Consider the following 22,283-nt stretch of genomic DNA (forward strand, 5'->3'; position numbering starts at 1 on the left):
CAAAAACACTGCCAATGCAACGGCAACCCTGCTGCCGAGGCCCAAGACAAACAACGGCAAAGATGGTAGATGAGCCAGTGATTACAAGTCAATAACAATTTTGCAATTATACATTCTATAACCAAATTAGAAACAATGTCATTAAGCCTCAATGGCAAAAAAATTAATTAATTTAATATAAAAAAAAATCTTCTTTGTTTGTCCAAAGTAAATACCCTGGGAAATAGCACTATGTCATTTGGTAATTACTACAGAACAATATAGGAATAGATCATGACTGGTGTCTAGAAAAACAGCAATCACATTTTGCCTTCTAATTATGGCAGCACTCTCAGGAAACACAGGGAGCAGTGCACCCTGCTGTTACACCACAGCAATAACACTCATTACCCCAGTAAATACTATGGAAATGCGCAGTAACACACAGGGGCCTCCCTGCTGTGAGGCTGTGGCAGAATCACTCATTAGGCTGGGAAGTATCACTCGATCGTCTTTAATTACTTCCAAAATATATGATCACCTGCCCACAGTTAGAATGTGGTGATATCACTCGTTACTTCTCCCTCCCCGCTCCTTTTTTTTTTTTTTTGTAACTTACTAAGAAAGCCTGCAGTAGCCTTACTATACTGGTGATGCATTGTAACTTATACCAATTTAATCACATAGATGTGTGTGTTTTTAGCCTTATAAAAACATATGCTCCCAATGTGAAATGAGCACAAGAAAAATATGCTGAAACACTATTATCTTTCTAGCAAGATCTCTTTTCTCACGTTATTGAGTTGTGGCAACACTGTTGTAATCCTTTCTTTTTATTCTGGAAATTAGAGTGATAATTACACCATAGCCCCCTGGAATCCAGAGTACTTGTAATTATATCCAGTTACCTAGGAAAACAGCAATTTCAAACCTATTACCCACAGGTATCATTTATGTTTATTGCCCTATATGTGAAGCCACTTTTACTCTGAATTCCAAGTGGCAGGATGCTTCACTGAGGTACCTGTGCTCAGGAGGAAGGGAGAAAGGACAGAGGGAGGGGGCAAGAGGAAAAGGCCTCTGCTCCTTTTCAGGAGGCTTAGGTCTGTTCTCTATTAGGAAGGGTTTGTTCAGGCCCTTTTCAAATGGATAAGGCAGATTATGGGACTATGTTTTCCTCACACAGTTTGGAGATAGGGCTCAAAGTTTCAGGGTTTTGTGTTTGACACCTCCCATTGTGCTCACTTGTCTCAATGTGCCACAAATGCCTGCAGTAAGGCTAAACTAATTCTTGATTATGACTCACCCTGGCAGGTGAATTAATAGCTTTTAGGACAGCAGTTTCAAAAATAATTAAACCTAGGTGTTGCTATTTTCATAAGAAAGAAGAAAATAACTGTTATGCCAAAGCATTCATCACTTTGATTTGGACAATTTATTCTAAACATCAGTACTTACTTAAGAGAGGTTTTGCATGTGGTTATTCAGTAAGTCATTCGTATTCCAAAAGAGGGAGTGATGGATGGAGGTTTTCTTCTCTTGCTAATTTTTGGAGTGATTTGTAATATTATAGTTTTATAAGGAAGACCTAATCTTAGACTTACAAATAATAATATTGTGTACTGAATATTTAAGTCAAGTACTAGTTAGCTGTAACAATAACTCAACACAAGAACGTTATTGGCCCCATGTATAGATAAAGAAATTAAGCCTCTGAGAGGTTAAGTAATGTGCTCATGATTATTCAGCTAGAAAACAGTACAGCCAGGATTTGATCTCAGTTCATTCAAGCCTCTGATCTTGTCCTTGTGCTATACTATCACACCACTCCATCAAGTGCTGCATCTATTTCTACTGGCTTCAAGTTCTGTAATGCTTCTTGACATACAAAAAGAAAACTTGCTCAGAATGTTTAAATTATGAAAAAAATTCCCCACAAAATGTATTTCCCTTATAAGGGAGAAAGACTCAGGTACTTTTAAGCCGAAATTATTAGTAGTTGTCTGTCTTTTCCTTTACCCTGTGTTAACAGACACTTGAAGAAATACGAAGGCTTCATTTTCACCCCAAATTGGGCTTTGGGTCTTATTCACCACTGATAACAAACTATTCTAAAGAACGAAACAGCACTGGAGAAAATGAAAACTTGGGACTTCTAAAGTTTAACTTGGGAGTCTATTACTGAATTCAAGTATTAAACAGGGCAAAGTCTTCTTGCCTGAACGATTAATTAAAGTCAAGCATTCATTCATTTTTGTAAAATAACATTTTATATGTATTTTTATTTTTATTTTTTTCACATACCTTTTTAATAGTGGTTTGGTAATAGCTCCATTTTTTTGCATGGATAGAGAAATAAGTTCAACTTCAGTATGATCCACTTAGTTTCTTAAAACATGATATTAGAAGCATAAATCCAATGTATTTTAATAAGAAAAAAACATAAATGTGAACATTTTACACACATTTGTCTGAAATCTATTGAGGTACAGTAAAAAGTGTAATTCCAGAGTTAAACACACAGAGTTGTTTTAAATTACTTTCATTTAAAACACTTACTGCATGCACAACATGATTTAACTACAGATAACAGTACTAAAATGATTTCTCTAAGGTTTCTTCAGAGAGAGAGATTGTGTAAAGATCACAAATCAGGGAAAGTGTCTCTACCAAAGCAGCATTGGTCATGATATTAGGTCATCCACTGGCATTTGTGACATGGGCATTTTGAAAGCAGAGCTTGGCATTCAGCAGTTACCAGCTTGCTAGTCAGAGGGCATGTCATACAGTCTAAGAGAGCTGCATTCATTTCTGGTCAGGCCACAGACGCAGGTTACCAGGCAAATGTTTCATTGTTCCCTAGGGTAAGCAAACTGAATCTCCCGGGAAGATAGCCTTCTGAGAAGGCTATTATTGAAATTAGTTAAGAAAACCAGCTATCTCCCTGTTATTTAAAATTCTGTCAATGTAAAGACGGATGGCATTACTTAGAATCAGAAAAGTTGAATTCCAACACTCGATTATGAAACTTGGTAGCTGTGCGGGGTGGGGGGTGGGGGGCCAAGATGGCTGACTAGAAGCAGCTGCGTTCGGAGGGAGAAAAACATAAAGAGCCTGTGAATCCTCATAGGCAACCAAGGTATCCAGGTTCTCTCATCAAAATTGTCTAGAAGGTTGTGTGACCCACGAAGAGAAGGAAGAGCAGTGTTGTGCTGCAGCCCACCTGAGAGCTGGTAAGAGGAGCCGCCTCCCCCCAGCCAAGGGAGGCGGTGAATGAGCACACTACCCAGCCAGGGAAACTGCTTTTTCCTTGGAACTGTGCAATCCATGGATCGGAAGATCCCACTTGCAAACCCACGCCACCGGGTCCTAGCATCCCAACCCCCGAGCACAGATTCTTACAGCCTTTTAGCTGGAGTCTGCTTAAGCCTGTCCAACTCCCCCGCAGGGAGGGGTGACCAGCATGGGCTGCCTGACACTGCCCTGTGTCTAAGCTGTTTGAGCTCCTTGGGGGAGGAGCAGCAGCCAGCACTGGGACTCACAACTACCTAACACCACCCACGTTAAGCTCCCTGGGTGGGGGAAGAGCAGCACCCATTTCTATAGCTCCATGTTGCGCTTTTCCCCTGCTGGAGCCAGGAGGGCTGGACGGCTTGGTCCCAAGAGTTGTCCAAGAGTTGTTGGTCCCAAGAGTTGTCCAAGAGTTGTTGGGCTGCCACAGCCCAACACACTGGCTGTGGCAGTCTGTGGCCAGAGGGCCTCTTCAGGCCCAACCCCGACCCATCCTTCTTCAGTGGGCAGGGCTTCCCTGTAGGATCTCCAATAACTCCCGCCAGAGGCTCATGGACAGAATTTGGATCTGCCAGGGCTGAGCCCCTAGTGGGAGAGGTGGCCACAGAATTTGTGGACCAGCAGACTTAGCCTCTCCTCCTGGTAGCTCTGAGGAATCCAGGCAGCCGAGATAAGTGAATTTCTCCCCAACAAAGGGACAAAGTCCTTCATTAAATGGGTCCTTCTCCCCGGGCCACCCAACTGGGTGAGACCGTCCAACAGCGGTTGTCAGACGCCCCATACAGGAGCAATCCTACTGACATCAGACTGGTGCCCTACAAGATCAGAGGTCCCAGAAGAAGGAGCAGGCACCCATAGTTTGCTGCTCTCCAGCCTCCTTGAATGACATCTCCAGGGTGCGAATCAGATGGATAGGGCCTGAAGCGAACCCACAGCAAACTGCAGCAGCCCCACAGAAGAGGGACCAGACTATTGAAAGAAAAGCGAATAAGCAGAAATTGACAATAACAGCATCAACAACAACAACAACAACAACAACAAAAAGGCCTCCACAAAAAACCCATCCAAGGGTCAGCAGCCTCAAAGACGGAAACTAGACAAACAGACGAAGATGAGAAAGAATCAACAACAAAAAAGTGCTGAAAACCCAAAAGGCCAGAGTGCCTCTTCTCCTCCAAATGATAGCAACATCTCTTCATCAAGGGTGCAGAACTGGATGGAGGATCAGATGGATGAATTGACAGAATAGGCTTCAGAAGATGGGTAATAAAAAACTCTGCTGAGCTAAAGGAGCATGTTCTAACCCAATGCAAAGAAGCTAAGAACCTTGATAAAAGTTTAGAGGAATTACTAACTAGAATGACCAATTCAGAGAGGAACACACGTGACCTAATGGAGCTGAAAAATGCAGCACAGGAACTTTGTGAAGTATACACAAGTATCAACAGCTGAATCGAGTAAGCAGAAGAAAGGATATTAGAGTTTGAAGACCACCTTACTGAAATAAGATATGCAAAAAAGAATAGAGACAAAAAATAATGAAAAGGAATGAACAAAGCCTCCATGAAATATGGGACTTCATAGAAAGACCAAACCTATGATTAAATGGAGCACCAGAAGGAGATGGGGAGAATGGAAACAAGCTGAAAAACACACTTCAGGATATATCCAGCAGAACGTCCTCAACCTAGTAAGACAGGCCAACATGCAAATTCAAGAAATACAGAGGACACTATTAAGATATGCCACAAGAAGATCAACTCCTAAACATATAATCATCAGATTCTCCAAGGTTGAAATGAAAGAAAAACTATTAAGGGCAGCCAGAGAGAAAGGCCAGGTCACCTGAAAAGGGAAGCCCATCAGACTAACAGCAGACCTCTCAGCAGGAACTCTATAAGCCAGAACAGACTGGGGGCCAATATTCAACATTCTTAAAGAAAAGAATCTTTGACCCAGAATTTCATATCCAGCCAAACTAAGCTTCATAAGGAAAGAAGGAATAAAATTCTTTCCAGACAAGCAAGTGCTGAGGGATTTCATTACCACTAGGCCTGCGCTGCAAAAGCCCCTCAAAGAAGAACTAAATATGAAAAGGAAAAACCAGTACTAGCCACTGCAAAAACACACCAAAATATAAATACCAATGACACTATGAAGAAACTGCATCAACTACTGTGCAAAATAACCAAATAACATCATGATGACAGGATTAGATTTACACATAACAATACTAACCTTAAATGTAAATGTGCTAAACACCCCTGTTAAAAGACAGACTGGCAAATTGGATAAGGAGTCAGGACCTATCAGTGTGCTGTATTCAGGAGACCCAACTTACATGCAAAGACACACACAGGCTCAAAATAAAGAAATGGAGGAAAATTTACCAAAAGAATGGAAAGCCAAAAAGGCAGGGGCTGCAATCCTAGTCTCAGACAAAACAGACTTTAAACCAACAACTATCAAAAAAGACAAAGAAGGGTATTACATAATGGTAAAGGGAACAATTCAACAAGAAGAGCTAACTATTCTAAATATATATGCACCTGACACAGGAGCACCGAGATTCATAAAACAAGTTCTTAGAGACCTACAAAGAGACTTAGTCTCCCACACAATAATAGTGGGAGACTTTAACACTGCATTGTTAGTATTAGACATATCAATGAGACAGAAAATTAACAAGGATATTCAGGTCTTGAACTCAGCTCTGGATCAAGTGGACTTAGTAGACATCTACAGAACTGTCTACCCCAAATCAACAGAATATACATTATGCTCAGTGCCACATGGCACTTATTCTAAAATCGACCACATAATTGGAAGTAAAACACTCCTCAGCAAATGCAAAAGAACTGAAATCATAACAGCCTTTCAGACCACAGTGCAATCAAATTAGAACTCAGGATAAAGAAGCTCACTCAAAACCACGCAATTTCATGGAAATTGAACAGCCTATTCCTAAATGACTCCTGGGTAAATAACGAAATTAAAACAGAAATCAAGAAGTTCTTTGAAACCAATGAGAACAAAGAGACAATGTGCCAGAATTTCTGGGACATAGCTAAAGCAGTGTTTAGAGGGAAATTTGTTGCACTAAATGCCCACATCAGAAAGCTTGAAAGATCTCAAATCAACACCCTAATATCACAATTAAAAGAGCGAGAGAGGCAAGAACAAACTAATCCAAAAGACAGCAGAAGACAAGAAATAACTAAGATCAGAGAAGAAATGAAGGAGATAGAGACACGAAAAACCCTCCAAAAAATCAATGAATCCAGAAGCTGGCTTTTTGAAAAAAATAACAAAATAGATTGCTAGCTAGATGAATAAAGAAGATGATGAGAGAAGAATCAGATAGACACAATAAAAAATGATAAAGGGGATGTCACCACTGACCCCACAGAAACACAAACTACCATCAGAGAATACTATAAACAGCTCTACACATATAAATGGTAAAATCTAGAAGAAATGGATAAATTCCTGGATGCATACACCCTACCAAGACTAAACCAGGAAGAAGTCAAATCCCTGAATAGACCAATAGCAAGCTCTGAAATTGAGGCAGTAATTAATAGCCTACCAACCAAAAAAAGCCCAGGACCAGACAAATTCACAGCTGAATTCTACCAGAAATACAATGAGGAGCTGGTACCATTCCTTCTGAAACTATTCCAAACAATTGAAAAGGAGGGACTCCTCCCTAACTCAAATAAAAAAAAAAAAGAGAAAACTTTAGGCCAATATCCCTGATGAACATCGATGCAAAAATCTTGAATAAAACACTGGCAAAGTGAATCCAGCAGCACCTCAAAAAAGTTATCCACCACGATCAAGTCAGCTTCATCCCTGGGATGCAAGTTTGGTTCAACATATGCAAATCAATAAGCATAATCCATCACATAAACAGAACCAAAGACAAAAACCACATGATTATATCAATAGATGCAGAAAAGGCCTTTGAATAAATTCAACATCCCTTCACGTTAAAAACTCTCAATAAACTAGGTATTGATGGAACATATCTCAAAATAACAAGAGCTATTTATTACAAACCCACAGCCAATATCATTTTGAATGGTCAAAAGCTGGAAGCATTCCCTTTGAAAACCAGTACAAGACAAGGATGCCCTCTCTCACCACTCCTATTCAACATAGTATTGGAAGTTCTGGCCAGGGCAATCAGACAAGAGAAAGAAATAATGGGTATTCAAATAGAAAGAGAGGAAGTCAAGTTGTCTCTGTTTGCAGATGAAATGATTTTATATTTAGATAACCCCATCATCTCAGCCCAGAAACTTCTTGAATTGATAAGCAGCTTCAGCAAAGTCTCAGGATACAAAATCAATATGCAAAAAATCACAAGCATGCATTTACACCAACAACAGAGAGCCAAATCCTGATTGAACTCTCATTCACAATTGCTATGAAGAGAATAAAATACCTAGGAATACAGCTACCAAGCAATGTGAAGGACCTCTTCAAGGAGGACTATGAACCACTGCTCAAGAAAATAATAGAGGACACAAACAAATGGAAAAACATTTCATCCTCATGGACAGGAAGAATCAATATCATGAAAATGGCCATACTGCCCAAAGTAATTTATAGATTCAATGCTATTCCCATCAAACTACCATTGACATTCTTCACAGAATTAGAAAAAAACTACTTTAAATTTCATATGGAATCAAAGAAGACCCATATAGCCAAGACAATCCTAAGCAAAAAAGAACAAAGCTGGAGGCATCATGTTACCTGACCTCAAACTATACTACAAGGCTACAGTAACCAAAACAGCATGGTACTGGTACCAAAACAGACATATAGACCAATAGAGCAGAACAGAGACCTCAGAAATAACACCACACATTTACATCCAGCTGATCTTCAACAAACCTGACGAAAACAAGCAATGGGGAAAGGATCTCTTATTCAGTAAATGGTACCTAGCAAACTGGCTAGCCATATGCAGAAAACTGAAACTGGATCACTTCCTTACACCTTATACAAAAATTAACTCAAGATGGATTAAACACTTAAATGTAAAACCCAAAGCCATAAAAACCCTAGAAGAAAACCTAGGCAATACCATTCAGGACATGGGCAAAGGCAAAGTCTTTATGACCAAAACACCAAAAGCAATTGCAACAAAAGCCAAAATTCACAAATGGGATCTAATTAAGCCAAAGAGCGTCTGCACAGCCAAGGAAACTAGCATCAGAGTGAACAGGCAACCTACAGCATGGGAGAAAATTTTTGCCATCTACCCATCTGACAAAGGTCTACTATCCAGAATTTACAAAAAAACTTAAACATATTTACAAGAAAAAAAAAACAACCACATCAAAAAGTGAACAAAGGATATGAACAGATGCTTTTCAAAAGAAGACACTTTTCAAAAGAAGACATTTACGCAACCAACAAACATATGAAGCAAAGCTCAATGTCACTGATCATCAGAGAAATGCAAATCAAAACCACAGTGAGATACCTTCTCACACCAGTCAGAATGGTGATTATTAAAAAGTCAGGAAACAATAGATTTTGGCGAGGCTGTGGAGAAATAGGAACACTTTTACACTGTTGGTGGGAATGTAAATTAGTTCAACCATTGTGGAAGACAGTATGACAATTACTCAAGGATCTAGAACTAGAAATACCATTTGACCCAGCAATCTCATTACTGGGTATATATCCAAAGGGTTATAAATCATTCTACTATAAAGACACATGCACATGTATGTTTATTGAAGCACTATTTACAATAGCTAAGATATGGAACCAACCCAAATGCCCATTAATGATAGGCTGGATAAGGAAAACGTGGTACATATACACCAAGGAATACTATGCAGCCATAAAAAAGAATTAGATGGTGTCTTTTGCAGGGACATGGATGAAGGTGGAAGCCATCATCCTCAGCACACTAATACCGGAAGAGAAAACCAAACACCACATGTTCTCACTCATAAGTGAGAGTTGAACATTGAGAACACATGGACACAGAGCAGGAACAACACATACCAGGGCCTATTGGAGGTTGGAGGGTGAAAGAAGGGAACTTAGAGGATGAGTCAGTAGGTGCAGCAAACCACCACGGCACACATATACCTATGTAACCATCTACCCATGTAACAAACCTGCACATTCTGCACATTTCCTGTTTTGTTTTGTTTTGTTTTTCTTTAGAAGAAATAAAGAAAATAAAACTTGGTAGCTGTATCTCCTTGACAAAGTCAGTACACATGTCTAGGCATTGTTGCTTCATCCTTAAGGTGATAATAATACCCTGAACACCTAAAATCATAAGGCTAAAGTAGATAAAGGATTGAGGTTTAGCAGTTTCATGTTTCAAACTTTTCCTGGAAAAAGTACACATTTATCTGACACTAATGAAATATGATTTTGGTTCTTCCCTACACTATACCCCATGAATTATATCAAACCACTTCTGTAAGTTTAATTAATGAATTGCATTATTAATTTTTTTTTTTGGTTTGAATGTTTGGTCCTCTCAAAGAAAAGCTGATTTGAACCCATTGTACTTTGACTTTTAAGTGTCAAAAATAATATTCATTTGAGTGTTTTCATTTTCACTGTGAGATGAGAGTCAATATAAGTATCTCTTTCCTCTACCTCAATCCCACCAATCATTTTTTAAGTGAGGTGCTGCTATAGTAAATTTATAACCTCACCAATATTTGCTAATAATTTTAAGATCTTCAGGGCATTTTAAATACTAATAGCTTGGGGCTAGATGTTTAGTATTTATGTCCACAGGGTACAAAGTCTTTTTCAGCTCATTAAATTTTGCTTTAATTAATCCTGCCATAGCTTTATAAAGAAGGTGCACTCTGCTTCAGGTTAAAGCCTGCTGCCTAGGATTTATATGCCCTTTCCTTAGGCCATGGCATTTGTCCCTATTATCCATTTCAGGCCCCATTTTAACATAGCTAGAAAAATGAAGGGAGAAAGGAAAAGTTTAGTTGCTTAGTTACATTTTATAAAAATAATACTTTAGTTAGTTAGTTAGTTAGTTTGTTTTTTTGAGACAGATTTTCACTCTTGTTGCCCAGGCTGGAGTGCAATGGTGTGATCTTGGCTCACTGCAGCCTCTGCCTCCTGGGTTCAAGCAATTCTCCAGCCTCAGCCTCCCGAGTAGGTGGGATTACAGGCGTGTGCCACCATGCCCTGCTAATTTTGTAACATTTTTAGTAGAGACAGAGTTTCTTCATGTTGGTCAGGCTGGTCTCAAACTCCTGACCTCAGGTGATCTGCCTACCTCGGCCTCCCAAAGTGCTGGGATTGTAGGTGTGAGCCACCGTGCCCAGCCTAAAAATAATACTTTAAAACACCATCACTTCCAGCAATATCCTCACTACCAACAAATCGAATAAAGAGACAAAAATTTGTATCCAGTCAAGATTGACTCTCCAAATAATAGGCAGTTGATTCAATCTCTAATAGTCTATATTAGGGAACAATAATAATAATTAACTTTTTAATAGATTTCGTCATCTCAAAGACTCACAGCAAGTCTCAAAGCATTATCTCAATTCTTATATTGATCCTATGAAATAGGTAAAGTACACTATGCCCATTTTAAAGATGAAAAAAAAATTGTGGTTCAGAGGAATTAAGTGACTTGCCTATGGGTTATACAAAGACTAAATAAAGAGATACAACATAAATCCAAATATCCCAATTTCAACTTTAAATGTCTACTCCCTAAACCGCCCCCCCCGCCCCGCCCCACCCCCCCACCCCCAGAAATGCCTGGAAGTAGATTAATGGAAGTTACTTGACATTTATTTGATTAAAAAGAACATAAAATACTTTGATAGAAAGGCCTAACACTATTCCCAAACCCAATATTCCAAGGTTTTCTAAAAGAACTTTCTCAAGTCACTAGCAGGGAATCAATATTTATTTTCTAAGGTCTCCAGGCATGCCCAAGACTAGGTTCTTACATGGTTTCCTGATTGTTGAAAGGCTATGCTGTCTTTAGCCTCTTCTGCAGTACTTTCTTACATAACGTCCTCTAGTTTACTACATGTATGGTCAGGTTTCGATGCTTGTTCTCCTACAGTGAGTGCATGGAGATCTTGAGTAACGCAGTCTATACCACAGGTGGAAAACTACATGTATAGTACAATGATTGACTTTGGCACTACTCAGCGTAATAGTGTGGTTTTTAATGGACATCTCTATTTTCACTTTCTGTGAAACTAAATGTATTTTTGTCAGATTTCTCAAACCAAACTCAAGGAAGTAAGCTTTTCCTGTCTGTCTTCCATCTCTCCTTATCAGCTATAATCAGACATCCACTATATACAACTCTGGCTTGTTTACTGATCTTATTCAATCATTACAATCTCCTGTGAAGAGCATTTTTCATGTGCAAGGGCAGACAAACAAGAGAGACATGCACTAGACATGTTGAGAGTATCCAGAAAGAGAAGATAGGATGAAAGACTGTTTGTAGAATAAAAGTGTGCATACAGAGATAAAAACTAGAGATAGTCATCATAGTTAAAGAAAAAAAATCTATTACTGTAGCAAATGATATTTGTGTAAGAAAGCAATTATAAAGAAATGTGCATCACTAAAGGAATTTAATACTTTGAAATGAAACTGTTGCCTAGGAAATAAAGCTAGGTTTTAACAGTAACAAATGGCAAATAGTATAAAATAGAATGAGTTATACATTAGAAAAATGTTTCCTGATACGCAGTCTTTTAAAAAGACACCTGTGGAATCATTTTCTATGGAAAAAATGTAAAAGTAGGCAGCATTTCATGAACTCTGTCTTGAGTTTTCGGAAATGTATCTTACTAATTATGACCTCTACGGTCTACATAGCAAATGCCTCTCACTTAGTAGGGTCAAAATACTTTGAGGGTTCCCTAATCTTGAAAATGATTGGAAATCTTCGCATTTTAGGCCTGGAGCTCTCAGCATTGATGCCTGCTTCTGCCAGACAATGGCAGCAGAGATACTAATGAAAGCAGGAGCTTAGTATGGTGCTCTGATTAGATCCTCGGGTTGGGGAAAGGGCAGGAAAGATGAGAAGAGGAAAGACTTTCACTGAAACTCTGATGAGAGATTCTAGAAGTAACACGTTTTAATTACGCTTCCTCCAAATCAGCAGGGAGTGAAAATTCAGCTAGTATTTTATTTTCCAATTTCTTTCTTCAGGGAACATACCTAAAGACTGTTTTGAGGGTGAGCTATTATATAACTGAGGGACACAATTTGATTATGAACAGGCAGAAACTTGTGAAATATCAATTTTTAATATCATATTTTGGGAGCACCTACCAAGGACCTTACAAAATTTTGCAAAACATTATCTAACTCAACCATTAGTCACCTGGTATTTCAAGTCACTGTTTCTCAGGGAAACCTAAGTATTTTCTTAAGCTTATAAAAACATAATTCTTCTCAGTTTCTTCTTGTAGACATCAAGTCAGCTTCTATCACCCTGTACACACACACACACACACACACGCACACACTGCAGAGTTAGTTCTTTATGTTCCAGGCTCCTCATCTGTAAAATGTAGATGACAATAACTGCATGATTTCAGGATGAGTGCTGAGTGGTAATGTATGTGTTGAGGGCTCCACGGAAGTAGGATGGACCTCATACCCAAAATTTGGTCCAAATATTGAGACTAATGATGCCACACATACCCCAATGGAGTATGAAAAGGTTTATTATTCACATAATGAGGCCCTTGGAAGGAGCAGCATAGGCTAACAAGTAGGTTCAAAAAATGGCTAGAGATCAGGGGAGGCCCCTGGCTTGGGGTGTTATGTTGGTTAGGGAGTGAGGCTGAGGAACAGATTGTCCAGCAAAGACCAGGGCTTGCATGGTTTGAACCCCCTGCAGGTACCAGAGGGAGCCCCCTAGAATTTCTTATTAGCTTGCCCAGATATGGGGCAGAAGGGTAAAGGTAAGTGGTGGGGCTTGAAAGTTGTCAGCAGTTGAACACAAAAATGAAGTCAGACTCTTTACTAACCTATACAAAGAATTTAGCACAGTGTACTTGGTAGATGTACAGTAAATGGTAGTTTTTTTTATTATTGCTGTTAACACAATTATCATACCTATGTTTGTGCCTCCTACTGCTTGGCTGGCATGATGAAAACAGAATTTTAGAATATGGATCTAAAAGGTAATCAGTATGAACAGAACAGAATTTGAGTAATTACTTATGTGGCCCAAATATTATACCACAGTAGTAGCTTAAAGTGTTACGTTTAACATCATAGGTAAAGTGTAGTGGACTTGGATTCACAAAACCCAGGCTTACATCTCAGCTTTATTCCTTAATAACTACATGATTCTCAACAGTGGCTTACATGCCTTCAAACTTATCTGTTCAATGCAGGTAATACCACAAATTCCACTGGGTCGTTATGAACAATAACTGAAAGATCATAAAGGGGCTAGCATTTAGCAATTGCCCAGTACTTCAAAGATGCTTGGGGAACAACAATCGCATATGATTCTGAATATAACCCATTAAGTCACTTTAATTCTCTGAGGCTGTTTCCCCTTATTTACAATACAACGATAATAGTTATCTTACTTATTATACAGAATGTGATAAGAATCAAAATCAGCAGCAGATTATGGATCTGATGGCATTTTCTAAAGGGAAATGTAAGGCATTTGTAAGGAAATGTAAATAAGGTAAGACATTATTATTAAATACCTCACTTATCACATAAGCATTGGAGAGGAAACATTGCAGAAGTACTAGAATCTTGACACCACTCAAGCACATATGGTCCCCTCATGGTCTCAGTTTCAGGGAAGAATTCCTAAATCAGGTCCACTTTTCATTGTATTTGCTAATCACATTACATGTTGAACATTCTCTAAAGCCCTGACATTTTCAAACAGGGCCAAATAAGATTGATATGCCTGAGGAACCCAGATATTTACTTCCTCTCAGCCAAGAATCCCCATCTGTTGGTATCAGTTGACATTTGAGATAACTTGCCCCCGGTAACCATGCATTTTAAATCCTGACTTCAGAAAACAGACTCAGAAGATTCATCACTCAAGTTTTCAACAAGGGAAATAACTGAATAAGAATGAAGAAGAAAGAGTTGTATTGGAAAGCAGGGAAGCAAAAATTTCAGTGGACAAAAGTTAGAGAAGTGCTTTTGGGAAATAAATAAGAATGGTGAACAAGGATGAGAAACATCTACCACACTGATTAGTTTCATTCCAGGAAGACAAGATTATTAGTGAAACCTCTTAGGGGAGACAAAACACAGCCATTTTCTCTTTCCTTCTTCCTTTCCCTTGTCTTCTTGCCTCCCCAACACAAAAACTGTATGACAGAGATATTCATGCCAAGTATGGATTGCTTTCTAGAGCCAGCACTCTAACTTTTGTCATAGGAAAATGATGCACACAGAAGCAACCTATATGCTATGCTCTGTTATCTACTGATGGCTGTGTTCTCCTCAACACTGTGGCAGTCAACTATCTGGGGGGCTATGGAGCTTAGTGGGAAGCTGGCACATCTTCACTTTTGCTTCAACAAGGTAAGGGGATCACGCTGTATATCTTCACACCTCTCTTCTGCCTTGTTATGCCAAATGGTATATTCAGCCAGGCATCTGGTTTACCAGATGTTTACCACACCAAAGAAAATTTTAGGCGCTTACAGAAAATAACTACTCAGAATACATACAGCTTTATTCAATTGTAAGATAAAGATGTATCTATTTATATTCATTCTTTCATAATATTTGCAAAACCCATAAATATGGCGCATGATATAGAAACCTAGTAGTAAAATCCTTGTCACTATACAATGTCCTTGGCTTTAACCCACCAGTTTATATTTTTATTCAAGGATAAACCATCTTCTGGTAATATTTTGCGACAGAGTCTTGCTCTGTTGCCCAGGCTAGAGTGCAGTGGCATGATGTCAGCTCACTGCAATCTCTTCCTTTCGGGTTAAAGCGATTCTCATGTCTCAGCCTCCCCAGTAGCTAGGATGCGCAACCAAGTCTGGCTAATTTTTGTATTTTCAGTAGAGACGGTGTTTCGCCATGTTGGCCAGGCTGGTCTTGAACTCCCGGCCTCAAGGGATCTGCCCACCTCAGCCTCACAAAATGCTGGGATTACAGGCGTGAGTCACTGCACCTGGCCTATTCAGGTATTTTGTATTCACTGTTTTTCTTCTCATAAAACTTGGTTAATGCTGAAGATCTCCTTAATTAGTTGGATAAATTATACCTTCCCACATGGAAAAAATCCTTGGGGGAATGCATCAACATTTTTCTTCTGTATTTCCTCAAAGCACAAGTTATGGTTTCAGCGTATACAAGGTTTTCAAGAAATAATGCCATCAGATTGATTAAATGACTGACTGCATAGCTTTTTATTTTTCTTAACAGTTAAATAGCATTTATATTTCAATAAGGGGTTTTTACTCTGTAAATCACAGATTCCAAATCACAATTTGCAATAGCAGAGCTCACCTGCCAAAACAACTTCAAATTAAATAGCAACCTTTGTTACAATATTTTGCAGCCATATCTGGGAAATGCAATTGACACTGGCATGGAGTAGAAATAGTTTCCACAAGGCAAGAAAAGGCATATTGACTGGCAGAAGCATGCTCTGTTGCCTTGACACACAAGCAAGAATTTGGCCCCAATCTGCTGGGGTCTCAAGGCTCACAAACCTGCCAGATTGCCATCTTTGTGCTGAATGCAAAATAATCACAGTAGCTAAAATTGATAAATTGTGGATGGCTGGGATGGGAAGCAACATATTTAATCAATCTCTCTTTTTCACTCTTCAGGTTCTAACCATGAAAACTGCACTCCAACTAGAGAGAATAGTTTCCATTCTCAAACTCTGGAGGTAAGATTATGTAATTCCATGATCCCTGAGTAGTCTTACTCACAGCTTCCCTAGAAAATGCACATTTAGATTTAGCTTGTGGATGAGATTCAAATAATAGGCTTCATTGACTCCCAAGAGACTATGAAGTATCAATTTTTTAGCTCTTTGATTTCTTAAACCCTTTCCAGTCTGGTCTCCTCCTACAGATCAACCTATTCCTGGACTAGTTCTCAGAGTTTAGGAATGTTGAAGGAACAGTTGTTACTTTTGTAACAAAATTTAATCTACCTGTGTGATTATTAGTTCTCAACACAGTTATTGTATACCTGTTACCATTTTTCTGATGTCATCTATATAGAAAGTACCAAATATTTTCATGGTAGATCTTTCAGAATATATCTTCTAAAGAGTTGACTCTCTTTTTCTTTTTTCTTTCTTTTTTTTTTTTTTTTGAGACAGAGTCTCGCTCTGTCACCCAGGCTGGAGTGCAGTGGCATGATCTCGGCTCACTGCAACCTCTGCCTCCCAGGTTCAAGGAATTCTCATGCCTCAGCCTCCCTGGTAGCTGGGATTATAGGTGTGCACCACCAGGCCTGGCTAATTTTTTTATATTTTCAGCAGAGATGTGGGTTCCTCCACGTCGGCCAGGCTGGTCTTGAACTTCTGGCATCAAGTGATCCTCCAGCCTTGGTCTCCCAAAGTGCTGGGATTACAGGTATGAGCCACTGCTCCTGGCCAAAAGTTGATTTTTTGTAGGCAATTCTGAATTTTAAAATTTTATTTTCTGAGTCCTATTTCAAATATTTATCTTGTAATTTTTTTATTTATCAACATATATCCCTATTGTCTCTCATGCTTTTATTCCTTAAATATCATAAATGAAAATAATTTCTTTAAAAAGCATAATAGTTTTTGATCTTGAATAAGGATCAATAGACTTCATCATGACATTTCAGATATTTAGAACTGAAAGGAATATCAAGATGTTTAGGTAGATACTGATAATGACAACTGAAAGTAGGTGAGTCACACTAGTGATGTTTAAACTGGTTGCCACACTTTTCCCAAATCCTGGTAGATTGCTGGTGTTTGTGAGTTGTGGTCACAACTCCAAGGTGGTAGCTCTTGCCTACTTCTCTAAGAGCTTCACTACAGAGAGAGAGAAAAAAAATTTCTCCAGAACTGGAAATCTCAAGTATTTAGAATAAAGAAAAGCATCTTTTCCTTGAATATGGGGTCTTGAGCTGAATGCAGCTTGCATTGTATGTTGACATTTTTAAGATGATGATTCAAATATCTCTCTTGGTAGGCTGGTTGTCATTATAATTACTTTTCATATCAATGAGGCTACAGGCTTAAAAGCCTTTGTGTTTCTAGAAGATACACAGGACAATTGGTCTGCACACTTTTCATAGCAATCCTTTTATAAGGTGGAGGAGGCATTTTCTAGTCTTCTTTTCCTCAGGGACACTATTCCACTTTTTACTATTCTTTATGATCCCTTTTCTCTACTCCTATTTTCTTTGATTTTTATTTTATTTTTTATTTTTACAGAGTCGGGGGTACAAGCACAGTTTTGTTACATGGAGATATTATATAGTGGTGAAATCTGAGCTTTTAGTGTATTCATTGCTCAAATAATATATATTGTACCCATTAAGTAATCTCTCATTCCTCACCACCCTCTACCTTCTGAGTATCCAATGTCTATTATCCCACTCTCGGTATCTATGTGTACACAGTATTTAGCTCCCATTTATAAGTGAGGACATGTGGTATTTGACTTTCTGTTTCTGAGTTATTTCACTTACGATAAAAACCTCTAATTCCATCCATGTTGCTAGGAAATACAACATTTCATTCTTTTTCACGGCTGCTTACTCCTATTTTAAAATATGCTCTTCAGTATGCATTCTATTTTTTATACATCCTTTTGTTTTTAATAATACTGGAGATGAAATTTAGATACATGTTTCTGAATAGTATAGCTTCATCTGAATGCTTTACATTCCATTATATACTTCGGTGGATATAAATGATGATAGTCCTAGAGGTGAGAAGTTGCGGTTGCTGTTGTTGTTATGTCAGTTTGGTTAGTTTCTGACTTCTCTCTGAAAGCTTCCACCAGTTAGCCAATCCGTATCAGTACTGATTCAGTCATATAGGCATCAGTTATTATTTTATCTTATTTGTAAGGATTGTTTTCACAAAATGATAGGGATTATTACCTGTATCCTAAAAATAAATCTTTCAGTAATCGATATATGAAAAATAAAATTTTCATTTCAAGAAAATTTAAGTTTTCTTTTCTCCATAAATGCAAGGTATTTTTTTACATTTTTGGCAGGAAGTGAAAATTTCATAACAAATGCAGCAAAATTAAGCATTGAGCAGAGAAAGGTGTCAAAACATTGCACGATATTCAGCTGAGAGTTACAAAGTATCATCAGCCAGACAAGGAAGAGAGAGAGGTGTTGTACTACTAAATTCTCCAGTCTTGAAATTTTCCATGAAGAATCAATGGGTCCAGGGTCTGGGTTGAAAACAAACAATATGAAATGAGGCTTGTTTCTAGAACTCTGACTATTATGACCCAGGGCCTGATTGTCACCATGCCACTGTACTCAGCAATAGTTTTCAGGTTTTTAGATACTTCTGCAGACATATAGAAATCAATGAAGAGAAGAAAGGGATATTGTACAGATAAAACCACATATTTGTATACAAATTAGTCAATGCATAGATACTGAGCATCTTCTATGTACAGGGGTTATACCATGAGGGAACACAGGCATGATTTGCACTCATTGCAGTTTGTACATTTGAAGTCATACTCTGTTTGTATGCCTGTCTCCCCATTAGGGTGTATTCTCTTTTAGGACCAAAAACAAATTATTTCATTCTGTTTCTCCAGTCCCAGCTAACATACTAGATGACTGATATACTAGATGACTGACTGCTAATTAAATCAATGGCTTAAAAATAAACAAATGCATTATGAATGCATGTGTAGCCTATGATTTTTGGGTGGAGTTTTCCACCTCTTCGTGCTCTGTGTCCTCCTTTGTGATATGCCAAGCAAGATGGTTTAAGAAGTATGCATGCTGGCCGGGCATGGTGGCTTATGCCTGTAATCCCAGCACTTTGGGAGGCCGAGGCGGGCAGATCACTTGAGACCAGGAGTTTGAGACCTGCCTGGCCAACATGGTGAAACCCCATCTCTACTAAAAATGGAATAATTAGCCAGGCGTGGTGGTACATGCCTGTAATCCCAGCTACCTGGCAGGCTGAAGCAGGAGAATCACTTGAACCTGGGAGGTGGAGGTTGCAGTGAGCTGAGATCGTGCCACTGCACTCCAGCCTGGGCAACAGAGTGAGACTCTGTCTCAAAAAAGAAAGAAAGAAAGAAAGAAAATATGCATGTTTGTATGTTTGTGTGCTCAATTGTGTCATGTGCTTTAGGATTCAACCTGAACACTGCATTTCCTTTAGAAGTTTATGATGGAATAAAAAATAAAGTTAAGATGATCTTCAAAACAGTTACGATCTGAACAGAAATCTACTTTATGTCTGAATATTTTTTCACTTTGTGCTCACGGCTGCCATCTTAGCTTTTTCACCTATGCTGCAACATTGTTAAAGGGGGTCATTTTACATGAGTAACTTTGATATCTGTTTGTTGATTCATCAGCTTCTCTGACTTGGATACAGGAAAAACAAGCTAATGACAAAGATACTTGTATACCAACTTTCACCTTAGAAATTATAGTTTCCACATACTCACAAGTAAAAATACCATAAACTTTAATGACTTAATTAAGCCAGTGGTAAAACACAATATATCTAGGAGGGTGTTAGTTACAATAGCAGGGAAATTATATGGTTTTCAGCAAGGTGGACTAGAAGAATGAGGCTTTGGAACCAAAAACTAGACTCAAAATCTGATTGTTCCCTTTAATGAGGCTTGGCTGTAGCTTATTCTTTCTGCAAGTTAATTTTCTCATGTAAAATGGTGATAATATGACATATTTTGAGGGAGAATTCAGACTGTGCAAATCTTCCAACACCACGCTAGTTTCTTTTCTCTCACCTTTGCTAATATGAGAAAGACAGACTGATAAAACTGTGTGGGGTCAACATCCACTAAAATAATAAATGCTCCCATACGTCACTGAGTCATAAAAATCATAAACTGAGCTCTTCCTCCTGATGCATCTTTAACTTTAGGGAGTATTATTTACTTTTACCATTTTTGAGTAAGCAATTAAAGTATGTATTTTATGTAATTGAAGAAATCAGTATCTCCATTGATAGCAAAATATCACCAGGCCAATTGTTATTTGTATATTTTTTACAAACCTTTTGAAAGAATAGTGCATTTGCTTGCAAAGCAAAAGATGCTGTGACTTACCTACAAGATCTGGCTGCCTTTTCTGTGTTACTTATTGTTGTGGCAAAAGAGGTTGTAAGAGTGACAAGAAAATATAACATAAGAATGTGAATAAACAAATAAGGGCAGTTGTTATGAAAACTGATTCTCCCAGAATGAGGAGTTAAATGAGCTCTCTCCTTAGTAACTTCTTCCTGTTTCCCAATTTTTAGGCAGTTACAAGAGTCCTTTAAAATCCTCCATGGTATTTTTAAAAATCTCTACAATTCTCTTGTATTTTGAGTAAAAGCTAAATTGGAGCTGTATTGTTTTATTTCCTAAGTCTCCTTTTTATCGAATTATTTACAGTGGACATGACTGCTGGTGATGATCACAGCCTTAGTCTTCATATTCTAGAGGCAAATCTGTCCTAAATTTCTGTCACTGAACTTTCATGGATGGAGCTAACAGTTAATGATTGGTGTACAACAAAAGGCAGTATCCTTCTAGGTAGCTAATGTGGGCCACCAGGGGGTCAAGAAAAAGGTTATAGGCCAGGCATGATGGCTCACGCCTGTAATACCAGCACTCTGAGAGGCCGAGGCAGGCAGATCACTTGAGGTCAGGAGTTCGAGACCAGCCTGGCCAACATGGTGAAACCCTGTCTCTACTAAAAAACACAAAACTTAGCTGGGCATGGTAGTGCAAGCCTGTAATCCCAGCTACTTGGGAGGCCGAGGCAGGAGAATCACTTGAACCCGGGAGGCAGAGGTTGCAGTGAGCTGAGATCGTGCCACTGCACTCTGGCCTGGGTGACAGAATGAGACTCCATCTAAAAAAAAAAAAAAAAAGTTAGAATAATTAAAGTATTTCTAAACTTAGGTTATAAGATTTAAAAAGAATGGTTTTTAGTTTCTAGTTTCCTGCAGTATCTGAGATGTCTACAAGGCAACATTAGGAACTGGAGTCAAAAAGTTGTTGCTTCACAGCTCCTTGGACACTACAGATAGATAGTGAGAAAATAGTCAATGGTTGTCACATCCCAAGAACAGCAGGAGATTCCAGTTAATTTTATGTAGCGACATTGAGCCTCTGGATTTTAAGGACCTTGCTAAACTCTCAACTGGTCTTCTTCCCTATCTGTATCTCATGGTGGCAGCAGCCTCTCTGTATTAATGGGAAAACAGAGACCTGAACTCAGATGTGTTATAAACTGAACTTCTATTTATTGTTATCAAATATCTTTACAAGCTTTCTACCACTCTGGAGAGATGACAGATAGAAGGCAAGCCTGACTTCTTACTGTGCAAATGGAGCCCGACCAACCTAAAGGGTAAGCCACCTAAAAGAGGTTCCTCTTTTGTTCCTACAATAGCTACTAGCACATATCAGGAGGGGATATGCTGCATTAAGAATGCAAATATCACTTTGTCTAAGGGTGTCTTCAGATGATGCCAGTAATTCATAAGTGTTCTCCCACCATCCAGAAAGGGCATCATTCAGAGAGTCCTCATCTCTCTAGCATCACTTTCAGGGTCCATGGCTAGTACTCAACTCTCCCTCTTACCTTGCAGGTGGTAAAGAAAATGGAAGACTATTAAATTTATCACCTATATATTTCAGAAATGTTTCTTTTCTCTCAATATCATCACTTTTAGGTTATCTGCTTAACCAAGCTCCTACTCTTCTCAGAGTCTAAGGATCCAATCTTTCTGTGATTCATTTCAAGAAGCTTTTGTTGAAGCACTGTTA

At 38.6% G+C, this 22,283-nt stretch overlaps 1 long non-coding RNA gene across 1 annotated transcript; it reads left to right on the top strand.

Moving 5' to 3' along the window:
* Nucleotides 1-2,743: 2,743 nt before the first annotated feature.
* LOC129471667 (uncharacterized) lies at nt 2,744-21,866 on the top strand. The gene is made up of 3 exons (XR_008653683.2): nt 2,744-2,843; nt 16,119-16,180; nt 21,783-21,866. It is a non-coding gene; the product is annotated as an uncharacterized lncRNA (long non-coding RNA).
* The last annotated feature ends 417 nt before the right edge of the window (nt 21,867-22,283 follow it).

The sequence above is a fragment of the Symphalangus syndactylus genome, chromosome 21, assembly GCF_028878055.3.
Source record: "Symphalangus syndactylus isolate Jambi chromosome 21, NHGRI_mSymSyn1-v2.1_pri, whole genome shotgun sequence".
Taxonomy (NCBI): domain Eukaryota; kingdom Metazoa; phylum Chordata; class Mammalia; order Primates; family Hylobatidae; genus Symphalangus; species Symphalangus syndactylus.